At 36.1% G+C, this 15,000-nt stretch overlaps 1 long non-coding RNA gene across 1 annotated transcript in view; it reads left to right on the forward strand.

Annotated features, from left to right (window-relative positions):
• The window catches only part of LOC135207648 (uncharacterized), a 522,810-nt gene extending 510,398 nt beyond the window's left edge, over positions 1-12,412 (forward strand). Inside the window, exon 3 of the long non-coding RNA XR_010313016.1 lies at positions 12,252-12,412. This is a non-coding gene — a long non-coding RNA (uncharacterized LOC135207648). The remainder of the gene's footprint in view (positions 1-12,251) is intronic.
• The last annotated feature ends 2,588 nt before the right edge of the window (positions 12,413-15,000 follow it).

Consider the following 15,000-nt stretch of genomic DNA (forward strand, 5'->3'; position numbering starts at 1 on the left):
GTCCCAGCTCCTTAAATCCAATTCACCCACCTATAATCCCCCCTCCATCACCCACTTCCCCCTCCATCCTCTTCCACCCACGGAAACACTTCTGGAATGCCTTACCTGTTTACTGCTGCCACGTTTGCACGGACAAGAAGATGGATGAGAGCGAGAGAGAGAGAGAGAGAGAGAGTTTCCCTTTTGAATATGAAGAAATTTCTTTCCTTTTCTTTTTTTAACAATAAAAATGTAAGGTCATTTCCTGTGCAAAATTTATGTAGTATTATTATTATTATTATTGTTATTAGAGAAAGAGTTGGGGTTTGCAGTGGTAGAGGTTAGGTTTGGCTTTGTACCAAACTACTGAAGAGGACTGTCGGTGGAAAGGCACGGGACTGGTATGGGCATTACCCCGTAGGATCCTGATTAAAATAAATAATGGAAGGTTAGGCCGGCGGAGGTATGTTTGGTAACCCATTGTCTATTAAAACCATCGAAAACAACGATGTATTGGCTGTAAATTTATGTAAATAATTTATAAATTTAAAGGGACTCCGAAGGTTTAACAAATAGCATATTTCTTTGAGAGAGAGAGAGAGAGAGAGAGAGAGAGAGAGAGAGAGAGAGAGAGAGAGAGAGAGAGACGGTTAAAATACATAATGGATAGGGAAAGAAGGAGAAAGGAATCCCATGAAAAGCAAAAGACAGGTGTGAACAAAAAGAAAGATCGATGTGTGCTGATGGAATGTGTGTGTGTGTGTGTGTAAAAAAAAAAAAAAAAAAAAAACGAGAGAGAGAGAGAAGGGAACTTTGGAAAGCGGTAGTCCCAAGGCAAGAATAGGAAAAGTAACGAATTACCATAACATGAGGAAATTTACTTGTAAATGAATTTAACGCAGCATTATTTGGTTGCTTGCGATTGCGAATGTTATCCATTAATTTTCTGTATTTGAGGATTTGTTAACATTGCAGAATTAAAAGTATACATTTACGTAGAGAGATATCCACATATGCCGTGTGTGGTTTACATTTGTATTTATATGGTGTTCGCGGTAATCATTTCTCATTGTATTCTACTAGTAATACTAGCAATTTTATCATTGTATACAATGTCAGCTGGGCTTCTGTGGGCACCAGAAGAATTGGAAGAATCAGATTAAGTTGGATGAGAAGAGTGGGAGGTAGGATGTAGATGAGCAGCGATTTATAGATGGCAAAGCACAAGAAAGACATGAGTAGCGGCATTTTACAGAGACCCTTTGTGTTACTCGGCTTTGATGATAAACTTGTGGTAATTTTGTATGTTCACTATTATAAGCAAGCGCCTGCTGTCGGGGACAAATCTCTCTAACATAGAGGCTGCTTAAATAGCAAGACCAGCTCAATTAGGTAAGAACAACTTTCGAAATGTAGCCAAGATTTCTACAGAATTCATTTTGCAAATATATTTAATCCACATTGAACCTCTCTCTCTCTCTCTCTCTCTCTCTCTCTCTCTCTCTCTCTCTCTCCTCTCTCTCTCTCTCATCTTCGTCTCTCTCCTCTCTCTCTCTCTCTCTCTCTCTCTCTCTCTCTCTCTCTCTCTCTCTTCTCTCTCCTTTCCAGTGCTGGTGCTACAGATTGAAGTGCTAAACTTTGGTCTATAGTCGAATCCTCTATATTGTATTTATTAAACATTTCATATTACTGGTTTTCATATTTTTTTCATTTTTCTGAAATGTAGCTGGACATCCTGTTTGTTTTTTTTAGTTATGTGAATTTTTACGAATGGAAGCCTACGTTGATATTTGAAAATATCTATGACAATTTTACCAAAATAATAAAGTAAATATACATTTTAATTGCTCAGTGAACTCTGTGAAAGGAAAAAAACCATAAGTTTTTTAGGTTTTACGTTCTACTGGTAAACATTTCCATAAAAGGGCTGAGTTATGTGTTAAGAGATACATTGCATATCGATGATGATTTTTACACGATATTGATATATTTGAGTGGATTTCTGCAAAGCATTTTTATTGGAAAATTTTCATTGATCGAAAGAATATATTTTTTTATTTTCAAATTTCTCCCGAATTAAAGATTGCAAATATAATGTCATAGAAGGCCTAAACTATATGAATTTTAATGACCTTTTTTATGACTGCGAGGTGGAAAGGTTTTAGTAAAGTAGGCATAGATTGAGTGAGTGATGCTTGAATATTTAGCATTATAATTTTTTTTTAAATGGTAATTATAACCATATAGCATATATCCGAAAATATCTATAACAATTTTACCAAAATAATAAAGTAGGCATAGATTGAGTGAGTGATGCTTGAATATTTAACATTATAATTTTTTTTTAAATGGTAATTATAACCATATAGCATATATCCGACATCTATAACCTGTTTGTTGCGATGTCAGTTACATCAACAAATTTATCAGTCAGCCGATTACTTTGAATTCCAGACTGTAAGGGAAGAAACTGGGATGAAAAATAACGTTTATTTACTCCGTAAGAGGTCATAAACACACTTCTTATTAAACGAGAACCTTAGAAAAATGGTCTCTAAAGAATGTTTAGTGAGTGTTTGGTGTCTGTTGTATTCTACTTTGGTGGTCTTTCACTGGCTCAGTTTTTCCTGATTCTTTCAACCTCACTTCATTTAGGAATCATATTTGTCTCTTCCTTTTAGGTTTAAACCCCCCCCCCCCCCCCCCTTTCCCTCTACCTTTCTTGTTTTCATAGAGCCTGGATTAGGTAAGGGTATTAGATTATCCCTTATTGACCATGACCATTATTAAGAAAAAAATAGATAAAACGTTATCAGACAAGTAACTTTTTGTAATTTATATTTTGTCAAAAGTTAATCAATAACCAATATGATTATTATTATTATTATTATTATTATTATTATTATATTATTATTATTATTATTATTATTATTATTATTATTAACAAGAACCCCACAAAATCGCTGTGTATAACGTGTTACTTCTAAGTATTTACATTTAAATGTAAATACTTAGAAGTAAAACACGTTATACACGGTGATTTTGTGGGTTTCTTTTTCATTCTTCAGAAGAAAACTGAAAGAAGTTTTTGTTGGTTCATTATTATTATTATTATTATTATTATTATTATTATTATTATTATTATTATTATTATTATTATTATTATTATTATTATTATTTACATGTACATCTCCATTAGTTGTGATTTGTTTTGCAGATTCCTTTATTTTTTAATTAATTGAAATACAGCACAAGGGTCTGTACACAAAAACTGTTTATGTAGAATATACTGTTGGGACGTCTTGCAACCATTTTGGAATGTAATCATGTTTACACGCCCGTGCACACACATGAAACATATATATATATATATATATATATATATATATATATATATATATATATATATATATATTATATATATATATATATATATATACACTATGTATACTATGTAGGAGAGTTTCGTCCCTTATGCACACGTGATATTAAGTCACAAATACCCCTAGATATCAAAGTTATGCGTCGATATTATAAATCATTGCGTGTTGCTACCGCAGACTTTAGTGGGCAGTTTTTTTCTTTCTTTCTTTCTTTTCCGAAAATTTTGAAAACTCGTTAGAAACTATTGTACGGTGTAGAAGTAAGAACTGTTAGTCTAAAAGTTTTGGAATTTTCTTACAGTATCTCTTACGCTCTGAATAGAAAAATTTTCGGTAAACAAAACGAGATTTGATGAAAGGTGGCCGTGGTGAAGATGGCCTCTGAAAAACATTGGAATAAAATGAAACAGTAAGATGAGATAAAACGAAACAGTGCGATAATAGACGTTATCCTTCTTGAGTGAAAATAGCTCTATTAATTTGCTAAGTCTCTCTTAAAAATAAGGGTATAAATTTTGATCCTGTGCATTATGAGGCCTTTTGATGAATGAGAGCCATATTTTACATATTAATGATAACGATGTTATGAAGGTAGATTTTAATTGACAGATATGATGGGCTGGGTTTATATTAAAGCATTTATAACTGTACTTCAATCCTTGAACCTTGGCCTTTCCATTCATCGTGTGTCTATTGCTATTCATGTCAGGGTAAAATATTCATGTATGTACGTTTATTCCAACGTACGTTTATATACGCGTGTTTACATCATATTAGATTATTAAATACAAGTTAGATGTGTGTGTACGCATCTTGTGCACATTTTTTACGCATACTCTCACACCTGAATACAGTACGTATGCATGCACACACATGTATGTATGTATATATATATATATATATATATATATTATATATATATATATAGTATATATATATATATATATATATATATATATATATATATATATATATATATATATATATACACACACGTTTGAGGGTGTGTACACGAATCTACATGGTAGAGACAAATTAAGTGATAAAAGGATGCATGATGTTAATTTGATGGCACATCCATCCCATTTCTTTTTATTTTATTTATTATGTACAATTTCAACAGAAATATCGTTATTGAGATGCTAGCATTTTCTTTAAGGTGTAACGGTGAGAAGGAATAATACAAAAGTGAAGGTTACGTTATAAAGTTTAGGCCAGCCGAAGCACTGAGTATCCAGGTGTTTTTCCAAAAATAGAGCTCTTCACTTCTAGATTTATACTTCTTAAACTGGCAGCTCTACAATATTGGAACTGTTTTTTTACCAGTAATAACAGAGCCTTTTCTCATAATATCAGTGGCCACAGAGATAAGCAGATGGACAGTCACGGCCCCGAACATTCTTGAATAAAGGATAAACTCCATACTTTGTAAACGCTTCTGTAGGTCGTCGGCGCCCCTAGAGACAGGTACACACTACTCCACGTATCCTCCCCCCACCTCTTTTTTTTCACTATCCCTCTCGTCTTTGTTATGATAAATTATTTAACCGCATGAGAAACTCAGCTTCATTCTGATGGAAGGAGCCAGCAGTCTCCAAAATGAGAAAGACAGGACGAGCATAATGATGTCCGTATGTAGCCCAGGTCCGAAGAAAACAAAAAAAAATCTTAACTGTGAAGGGAAGGTTGAAATTCTGGATGTTCATTAAATTTTTTTTCCAGCGACAAAAGTCTGTAGTTTCATAGAAAAAAATTTCAAGTTTTTAAATTCAACAATTAACAAACTTGACTTTGGTTTTCTCTGTTCAGGTTTGTTGCTGCTACATTTAATTTTTCTCACTTTAGGGTAAACTTTGAGATATTTGTTAGTTTTATATAATCTCTACTAGCATTAATTTATTATTGTTACTATTATTATTAATTATAATGCAATTACTTTCTTACGCTACAGGGCAAAATCAAGCGAGCTGGAACAATTCACGCAATAAGATGTTCAAGTATTGCAAGGAAAATCTAGAACACAAATCTGATGGCAATAAGATTATCTACAGATAAAATTGAAAACCAACATCAGATCATGAGAAATAATGAGCTGCTCAAAGAAATGTACAGAATCCGTGGATATGTGGATAATTGTACATTTTAAAAGAAGCTCTCCATAACTAATCCAATGCAAAGTCATAGCACAGAGATTCTTGCACGACCTAAGGGTCATGAAAAGAGCTAATAAAATCGGTAGTACTTGTCAGGCAATTAAATGAGACGCCTGTGTATAACCTAGGTGCCACAGGTGTTAGAATGTATATTCCAATCATGACAACTCAGAATTATGTACCAATGATCAAAAATACATTTGCTGACACCTTTCTATCGGAATATTTAAAATTATTTTTTTTATGACAGAGTTGTGCCTTTATCAGATGTAGATTATTAACTAAGAAACCATTTTATTTTTTATTTTATGGGCGTGGCAAGTTGGTGAAAGAATGAGACGAAAGCGTTCTGAGAAATAGTAAATGGTTAGGCATGAGATGAAGTTAACGCTGGTTAATTTTTTTAAAATGTCAGTAAAAGTTTTGTTTAATCATTGTGTATGGTTCTCGCTTTGGCCACGAGAATTAGAATTTTGACTTTTTTCTCTCGCGAGGAAAATTCAAGGGTTGTTGCCCAAGTGTACCTTGACCTGCATCCTAAGGATAGTTCTTCCTTTTACTCTCCATTCGTTCTTTTCAGGCTCATTTTGATCAGTTTTCAGCTTCTTTACTTTGCTTCAGTATCCACCTATTATTTTTATTATATTATTATCATTTCAGTAGATGAAACCTATTCACATGGAACAAGCATACAGGGTCCACTGACTTAAAATTAAATCTTTCAAAGAATGTTCGTTTCATCCTCCCACTGCAGACCCCACAATGCAGCAGCAGCAACTGATCATGATACAGAGCCAGTGATTTTTCATCGCCCTGGGGGAGACGCGAACGCGCGACATCCGAGTGGATGTCACAACACTAACCACTATACCAGCGGCTTAATCCAAGAACGGAGCCGTCGGCAGAGTCCTGTGAATATCTACGACTGTGACGTTGGTCTCGTCCAACTTAATTTCAGGAAATCCACTGAAAAGCTAGTTTGCTTTGCCGTGAAACTTGGCCGCTTTATATCTTCGGAAGTTCTTCCAATCTCAACGCCTGCCGTTTTGTTTAGAGTTCTTCGTGTGATTTTAATGTTAATTACACTTATTCAGGAAATTATCCATCGAACTATATCGAATTAACTAAACGTCTTTCTTTAAATCATGCACATTTCCCATTTAGAGAGGTTTACTCCTGTGCCATCCTTTCGTTTTCAAGCGATCACATCCTGGGATAAAGTTGCTCCCCCCCTCCCCCTCCCTTAATTCCCAAAGAGCTCATGTCATAGCCAGCAAACAGACACCTCTCATAGTACTGATCAAACTTAATTGTACTAAACTGTACAATTGAATATTCAGTCGGATAAAACAGTTGGGTACTGATGAGACGAAGCTTTCTAGGTTTAACCCCACTGTTGTGAAGTACACCAAGAGCAGGAGTTTTCTAGTGATTCTCACCTTCACTCTCCCATTTAATAGACACCTGCAATTTTCACATTACAGCCGTGTTTGGTGATTGATTCTTTCAGTCGATCTTACATGCTTTGAGATATTGTGTTTGTTTCCATTTTCGCGATTTTTATAGCCATCTTAATTTTTAAAGAAAACTGGTCCGTTGTTGATCCAGAATTAATGATGCAGTTATAGTGCTGCATTTCTGTCATGTGTGTGTGTGTGTGTATATATATATTTATATTATATATATATATATATATATATATATTATATATATATATATATATATATATAAAATGTTTGTGTAACTAACTAGACCCATTTTTCATTCGACCATAAAATACAAGCAATCAGGGAAGACTACACAAAGGCTCCGGACAGCCGACCTTATGGAGCGTCCTCGGAAGCGTCCTCGGGAGCTTTCTCCAGCGGACATAATTACTGAATCCATGGTTAATCGTCCTGCACTAATATTTATGTTGGTTTCTTGTGTCTGCTGACTTACTGCCAACTCGGATGACATTCCATTCGCCAAACGTATTACATCGAGATACAATGGAGGACTTAAAGCCCGATGTATTCTGCGTGAATAATCTGGGCCTGGCGCTAAAAGGGCTTTTAAGGAAGGCAGTTCCTCTTCGTGCAGCGCTTTCATGTCGGTCTGGATGCCCTCTCTTTGGATTTTGGTTATCGCGAAATGAATTCAGAAAAATTTAGAGTAATCGCCCAATGGATTCATGAAATTACTGTTGTATAGAGCCTTGTAATAATGTGCATTTTATTATGTTTAATGTTAGTGACAGTCATGATTTTATGTGCATGTTAATTCCACTTTGAAGATTTAACACACTGGACATTTATATACTGTAATAATGCAATTTTGATAGCGACAGTGACCTCTTAACTGCTCGATTCAGTTTATTTTTTTAGCGCAGTCTCGCTGGAATCCCAATGCGCTGGTTCAGTTCGAACCTTCCACGGGTGGAAAAGATTTCATGGCTTAATTCTCGCTCGGTTATAGGCTTGCAAAGATTAAAGTAAATGAATAAGAATAAAATGCAAGTCAGTCATGAAATTCATTAGTCATTGCAGCAAGTATCAATACATAAATGTCTGTAGAAGTGGCCTGTAGATGCTAGGTTTGTTTTGAATTTGCTATGTTCGTTTTGAATATTTAAACTGCTTTGAGTTTTGGGGAAGTATTTACGCAAAATATCCCTTGAACAGTATATTTTTGTGTCCTTCTAATGAGTTTGATGATGTTAACACCGTCTGGAATTATCAGTATTTCAGATATAGCTTTTACTTGTTTTCCCTTGTTCTTTCTATTCTGGTAAATATTCACTTAAGATCAGTGAGATTTTATGGGATTTTTGTGGTTACAGTAAATATAGAAATAGCCATCAACCTATTAATTTTTTTAGACAGCTTCTTAATTTGATCCAGTCGTCCATCCCTGATTTAATAATTAGTGTCTGCTGTCTTCATTTTCTCCGAAGTCAATGAAACAGGGCCGCTTACTATCTGTGTATTTAAATATGCACGTTTTGGTCTCAGTTTATTTATCATCTTTGTTGGCGGCTTTCAGGCCTCATTATGACCCAGTATCGCTTGTATCAGACGTTAAGGGATGTTTCCAGTTTCAGTGGTGTTTTGTTTATCTTTGCACAGCGGGGCGTTAACCTCAGAGCTCAACCATCTAAACATATCTATTGTTAAAAACGAACTTCTTAAGCCTCATGGCAAGTTATTTTTTAATTTGTCTATATTTCGAAATTACAAGTTTCAAATAAATGGTGCTATTTTCGATTCCGTGATAAACACACCACATTTTCGTAATTAAGAAGTGCACCCTCCTTTTTGTGTGTGTATATATATATATATATATATATATATATATATATATATATATATATATATATATACATACTATATATATATATATATATATATATATATATATATATATATATACACATACATATATATATGTATATTATACACACATATATATATATATATATATACTATATATATATATATATATATATATATATATATATATATTTATTTATTTATTTATTTATTTGCTTCTCGATGGTCAGTCTGGTAATCTGAGTGATATTTATCTCTCGTTTTAAGCCAACCCCAAAACTAGCAAGACAATAATTAAAAACGCTAATTATTCAAGCCTTGTGTGAATAGATTCGGTATCAGAAGTCAGACGAAGTATAAGGCAACAGCTTTTCCATGTCCTCAAGTTACTTGATCAGTTTTGGAATTAACTGGCAAATACCGTGGATCTTAATTCTTCCGACACTCCCTCTTTTCATAATTATACTCTGTTTATTTCCATCTATCCACCCGCCTGTGGTGTTTGCGTATGGTAACACTGCGTCCCGGGCTTTAGATAGTTACATTCAGCTTCCATTCAACAGTAATAACAATATCCTATTTCAAATATTAACGGTGTAATTCGCATACAGTAAATCATTAAAACACTTTTCAGTTGCAAATGTACACCCAGATATCCTTTTATTTACCTAAAACTTACACATAGCGTAACTATCCAAAGCCCGGGACGCAGTGCTACCATATGCAAACACCACAGGCGGGTGGACAGATGGAAATAAACAGAGTGTAATTATGAAAAGAGGGAGTGTCGGAAGAATTAAGATCCACGGTATTTGCCAGTTAATTCCAAAACTGATCAGGTAACTTGAGGACATGGAAAAGCTGTTGCCTTATACTTCGTCTGACTTCTGATACCGAATCTATTCACACAAGGCTTAAATAATCAGCGTTTTTAATTATTGTCTTGCTAGTTTTGGGATTGGCTTAAGGATATTCGATTTTCATTTCTATAAGGGAAAAATGGCTTTACGATAAGTTCACAGACTATGAATTCCAGTTGTATTAAAAATCTAAGACATTCAAAAATATCTCAGATGTCTCAGTTCCACTTACTTGGGACCATTCTACTGGTTCTTGAAGGAGAGAGAGAGAGAGAGAGAGAGAGAGAGAGAGAGAGAGAGAGAGACACGCCGCCTATTTGGATTCCTAAAGTGAAAAAGACTTGACTTATGGGTCTGGCTATAAACACCGCAAGGAGAGTAACTTTCTCCTCTTCCCATTGTATTGTACTTCTTCATGTCTGTGACATCAGTGCCCTGTGTCCCATTCACTGACATAGTGACTCTATGGCCGTGAAGGGACGGCTTTCCATAATAGGCCTATACCCTGCCAATAGGCCTAGGATAGGCTGCGGGGGTCCGAGAGAGGTAGGAGGCTGGCTGGCAGGCAGGCACGTCGCATCTTTCTCGATCGTCACTTAGATAATCGGTATGTGCTCATTCCCAGGCCTGGGAAGCACTGGGTCAGAAGAAGAAGAAGAAGAGGAAGCCATGAGGGACTTGGAAAAGCGAAAAGAAATGTTTGAGCGGCGGTAAAACCCTAAAGCGAAAGACGTGTAAAAAGAGAAATGCCAATGCAGATAAGATGGAAGCTGTAAATAGCTGCAAAACCAGAAAAATGGAATAACTGTGGTAGGCTGCTTTTCTTTGTGTTTTTTTCTTCTAATGCATTTGTATATTTCTGTGTTTTATTTGAATGTATTTTACATTGGTTTTCAGAAATAGAAGTGGAAAATAGAAATGAAAATTAAAGAGAATTCCGAGGGGTGAACGGAAAATTTGAAATGAAATTTAATATGAAATAGTAACTGCAAGCAAGCATTTCATAGGATTTGAATATGTGCCCTGAAGGGAAGATGTTCATTTATATGTGTGGCCGTAAAAGCTGTGGTTATTAGCATTTACGGATGTAAAAACTGACTTGTTAACATTTTTTTTAACATTACAGGGCCTTGAAACCCAGATTAATGTATATGTATGCCATTAAAATTGCTGTGAATAAAATTAACTCATTGATATAAACTTCATTGAAGATGCTTCGTTCTTTTGAATTTGAGGCCCTCTTAGTTTTGACAAAGCTGAGCTTTACATTTGTTTAATATAATTACTTTATTCTAGATTTGAGGTTTTAGCAGTGTTGCTTTGTTTTGAAGATGTGACCTTTGATCTTGGCTTAAAATTGCTTCCCATAATATTTGCATAATGGATAAATCCTCTTTTCTTGAAATAAAAATGATTAGGTGACGTATTTATCACTGAGTGAATTTATAAATAAAAAAAATTATGGTATATATTATTAAATAATGCTTCTTTTTGTTTTGATGATCATTGGAGAAAGCCCTTATTGATTAAAAAAAAATTGTACCAAAGGCTAGTTGTCATGGAATTAATTATTGAGCAGTAAAACTTTATTTCATAGCCAAAAAAATTGATTGAAACCTTTATTGGCATTCATGATCGAATACATCGACATTTTCGTACTCATTCTGGATGAATATTTATCCATATTCTTGCCATTTCAACCTTTGCAAGAGAGGAGACGAGCAAGGGGAATTTTAACGATCGTCATCTACGTCATATCTGGCATCAAAACGTGCTCGGGAAATATTCAGACTCGAATGTGGTGAGATTTGATGGAAGATCGCTTAATGAGAGAGGGACAGTTATACCCGACATCTAATTAGTCCAGATTTGCTTGCTTGCGGACGATGTGTCGGAGAGATGCGTTCCCACGTTGCCGGTGGAATTTGCTTGATGGAGTGCTAGCGATACGACGACGGCTGATGGGTCATTATTTCGCTTTTTCGTTGCTTTGTAGCCTGAAGTGGAGGTCTTCCAAGTAGAAAGTTTTCTCTGTGTTTTGTTGCAATTTGAGGTTCGGTTCATTTTGTGAGAATGAATTATATTTTTTAGCTTGAAAAATAAAGCCGAATTATTTTTTTCGTTATAATATTTTATATAAGACTGTGTATAAATTAATTTTGTTGTTAATGAAAATGGGATTGGTTATCAAGATATATTAATATTCTTTGTGTATCGTATTAGTAGACCATCAATTCAACATCATATTTATTAATTATCATTCTGGTACTGTAGCTTTTGTCCGTTCAAAATGGTGACAAGTACGCACCACTCTGTGTGGCTTATCTGCAGCTGTTAAACAGCTTAGTCTCTAACAGCTGCCGTTTTCAGCCGATCCTCTTGATTTCGTAACAACGCCCATGATAGTTTGGCGAAAATATACTTTTTATGTTTCATTTCTGCTTATTTCATCCATGTGGAGTCTACTTGCTCGCTTGAATCCTTAATCTATGGAGTTTATGTTTTTTTTAATTCTCTCTCTCTCTCTCTCTCTCTCTCTCTCTCTCTCTCTCTCTCTCTCTGCAGATGAAAGGAGATCGTAAAGCGCTGTCGCCGGGTTTTGCGTAACCCCAGACTCGTGGGTTTTTGTGGTGGGTTGGGTAGTTTTCGATTTTGAATCTGCCTTTGTGCCTCCCTCCTTCGGCTTCTTCGAGGGACTGGGCCGATTCTCAAAAGTTCGAAGGGTCTCCAACTCTTGCGAGGTACGTACGTGCGAGCATTTTATGACTGGGTGATCAAAAACCCCTCTCTCCTCTCGGGAGCATTCAATTTCAATTTATTGCCAGACCTGCCGATGTGCGAGGAATGTCTTGATTAGCCTCGCTGGTTTTTAGAGGTGGTGTCTTTGTGCGCGTTCTTACGTATGTGCGTTTCGATGGTCCCTGGTGCCCTTTTTTGCATGCGTATGTATGTGTTGATGGCCTCTGGTGTCTTTGTTGCAAGCGTTTGTGCGTTTTGATGGGTCTCTTGCGACTGCTGCCTGCATGCATACGTGGGTTTTGATGGGCTCTTGTGCCTTTGTTGCACGCGCTTGTCTTTGATGTGGAGTAGTGTCTTTGTTACATGCGTATGTCTTTGACGTTCACTTTTGTCTTTGTTGCCTTTGTATGTGTGTTAGCTGGGCTCTGGTGTCTTTGTTCCTTGCGTTTGTGTGTGTTTATATGTTCTGATGCCTCTGTATTTTGAATGGTTCTTGTAAATTTGTTAGATACGCACTTGTGCTAGATTAGCCCTGGAGTCTTTGCCGTATGCATATGTGTTTGTGCATGGTCTCTGGGGTCTTTGCTGTATGTTCGTGTGTATGTGCGTTTTGTTGATCTCAGATGGCTGTGCTGCCTTTGTATGTGTTGTTTTTATTTTTATTTTTTTTTGTCGTCTGCATGCGTTTGTAAGATTCGAAGGTGTTGGGTGTCTATGGTGTTCCTTGCTTGTACTAGTCTTTGCATTTCGATGATCTGTCTCTTTGATGCTTCTGTATGGTAGTGGGCTCTAGTGTCTTTGTTGAATGCTTTTGTGCCTTTTGATGGTAATATATTTGCAGCATATTATATATATTCTACCTTTTTTGTATTTGTTGATTTGAAGGCCTATGTGCGTTTTGATGGTCTGGTACGGTTGGAATTTTGTTTCTTATGCTTGCATGAAGATAAATGGTGCTTGTAGTCCATATACATTGATTGCCTGCGGTGTATCGTTGCATACATATTGCAGTGCATATTTAAAGGTTTTTTGAGGCCATTGTTGTAGATGTATGCAAAGGTGGTTCTTGGTCAACTCTGGCATTTATTTTATTTATATGTGGATGTAATTTTTTTTGTTACAGTCCTCTTTGTTGCACATTTGCTCTAATGTTTTTGTTGCGTGTAATATATGAGTACGTGTGTGTTATGAGGGGCGTTCCTCTCTTTCTTTTGCGTTTGTAAGCTGATGTCATTTTCGATCCTCCAGCCACCAAACCTAACGATTTTTTAAAAGATTTTTCCACTTGAGCTCTATATCAGGATTTCCAGGACATAGCGTCACGAGCTTGCCCTGGTCATGTTCCTGTCTCGTTTGAGGAGAATTCCAGATGCACAGTTTCATGTCCTCAAACTCACACAATCACAGACTGGTTGTTGGCATTCGTTTTTAGTAGTTTACGAACAGAACCTCTTCGTCCAAACCAGTCGGACCTTTCACCTGGCTAGCAAACGCACTCTCCCTCTCTCCATTTCGCTCTCTCTCTCTCTCTCTCTACTTAAGATATTAAAATCGCTGGGCCAAACCCAGCCAGCCATTGGAGCATGAAGCGTTGTCACCAATAACTCGAACAAAGAAGAAACGCCGGAGAAATAGCGGGGAGATCCTTTCTCACAATCCGAAATCTTTTAAGTTACGGTGAATTAATAATGTTTACGATAATAGCCCTAATCTTAGTGATGCTAATGATATTGATAATGAATATTCTGGTTCCTTTGAAAGCGTTGTTCATTCCCCCTCTCTCTCGGATCCCCTCTTCCCCCCATCACCAGCGAGGCTGTTCAGGATTTAGCGGACTGGTTTTTTCAAGGATTACACTTGATGGCGCAATAGGATTTGAGGGGATGCGGGGCTAGATTCATAGGCCTGTGATCTCGTCATACGTCTCGTTTTTGCGATTTTTGTGTCAAAAGTCAATCCGACACTTAAATGCAATGAAGGACAGACGTTATCCATTCGTGTTCGTATATATAAGGCTAAAGATGTCCCTACATGATCGCATAAAATGTACTTCAAAGTCGTTGGTGGTTAGTATAAAATTCAAGTTCAGGCGTTGCATGTTTAAAGGTTTCCATGTGCATGTTCTTATAAATAAGGTCAGTTATCGATACACGAGGTTACTACTAGTTATATACCTAAGGTTACAAGCCATTCTTACCTGTTTTAATATAAAGTTAAACATTCCTTCGTAAATGTTGTCAATTATGGGGTTGGATTTCCCCTTGTTTTTTAGGAGGATAAGTCAGCCTGTGAGGAGAAAGTCATATCTACATATTAGTGCATTTGTTCCTAAAAACTGGCCTGTACCTGTCTTTCTTTCTTTCTTTCTTTAGAACTTCATCTCAAAACTCTTATGGACAGAATTAACAGACTATAAACCCAAGAGGCTTCAAAGGGAAATACGCCTACAGAGAGAGAGACAAATAATGGGAGGAAAAATAAATAGGTATGAGGGAACAGCAAATAAAACTGATAAACCGGAATTCAGCAGGCGTCAGCAGAGAGCAGGACTGACTTTACTCCTCGCTTAAATAAT

Source organism: Macrobrachium nipponense, chromosome 34, assembly GCF_015104395.2.
Source record: "Macrobrachium nipponense isolate FS-2020 chromosome 34, ASM1510439v2, whole genome shotgun sequence".
In the NCBI taxonomy this organism is placed as follows: Eukaryota; Metazoa; Arthropoda; class Malacostraca; order Decapoda; family Palaemonidae; genus Macrobrachium; species Macrobrachium nipponense.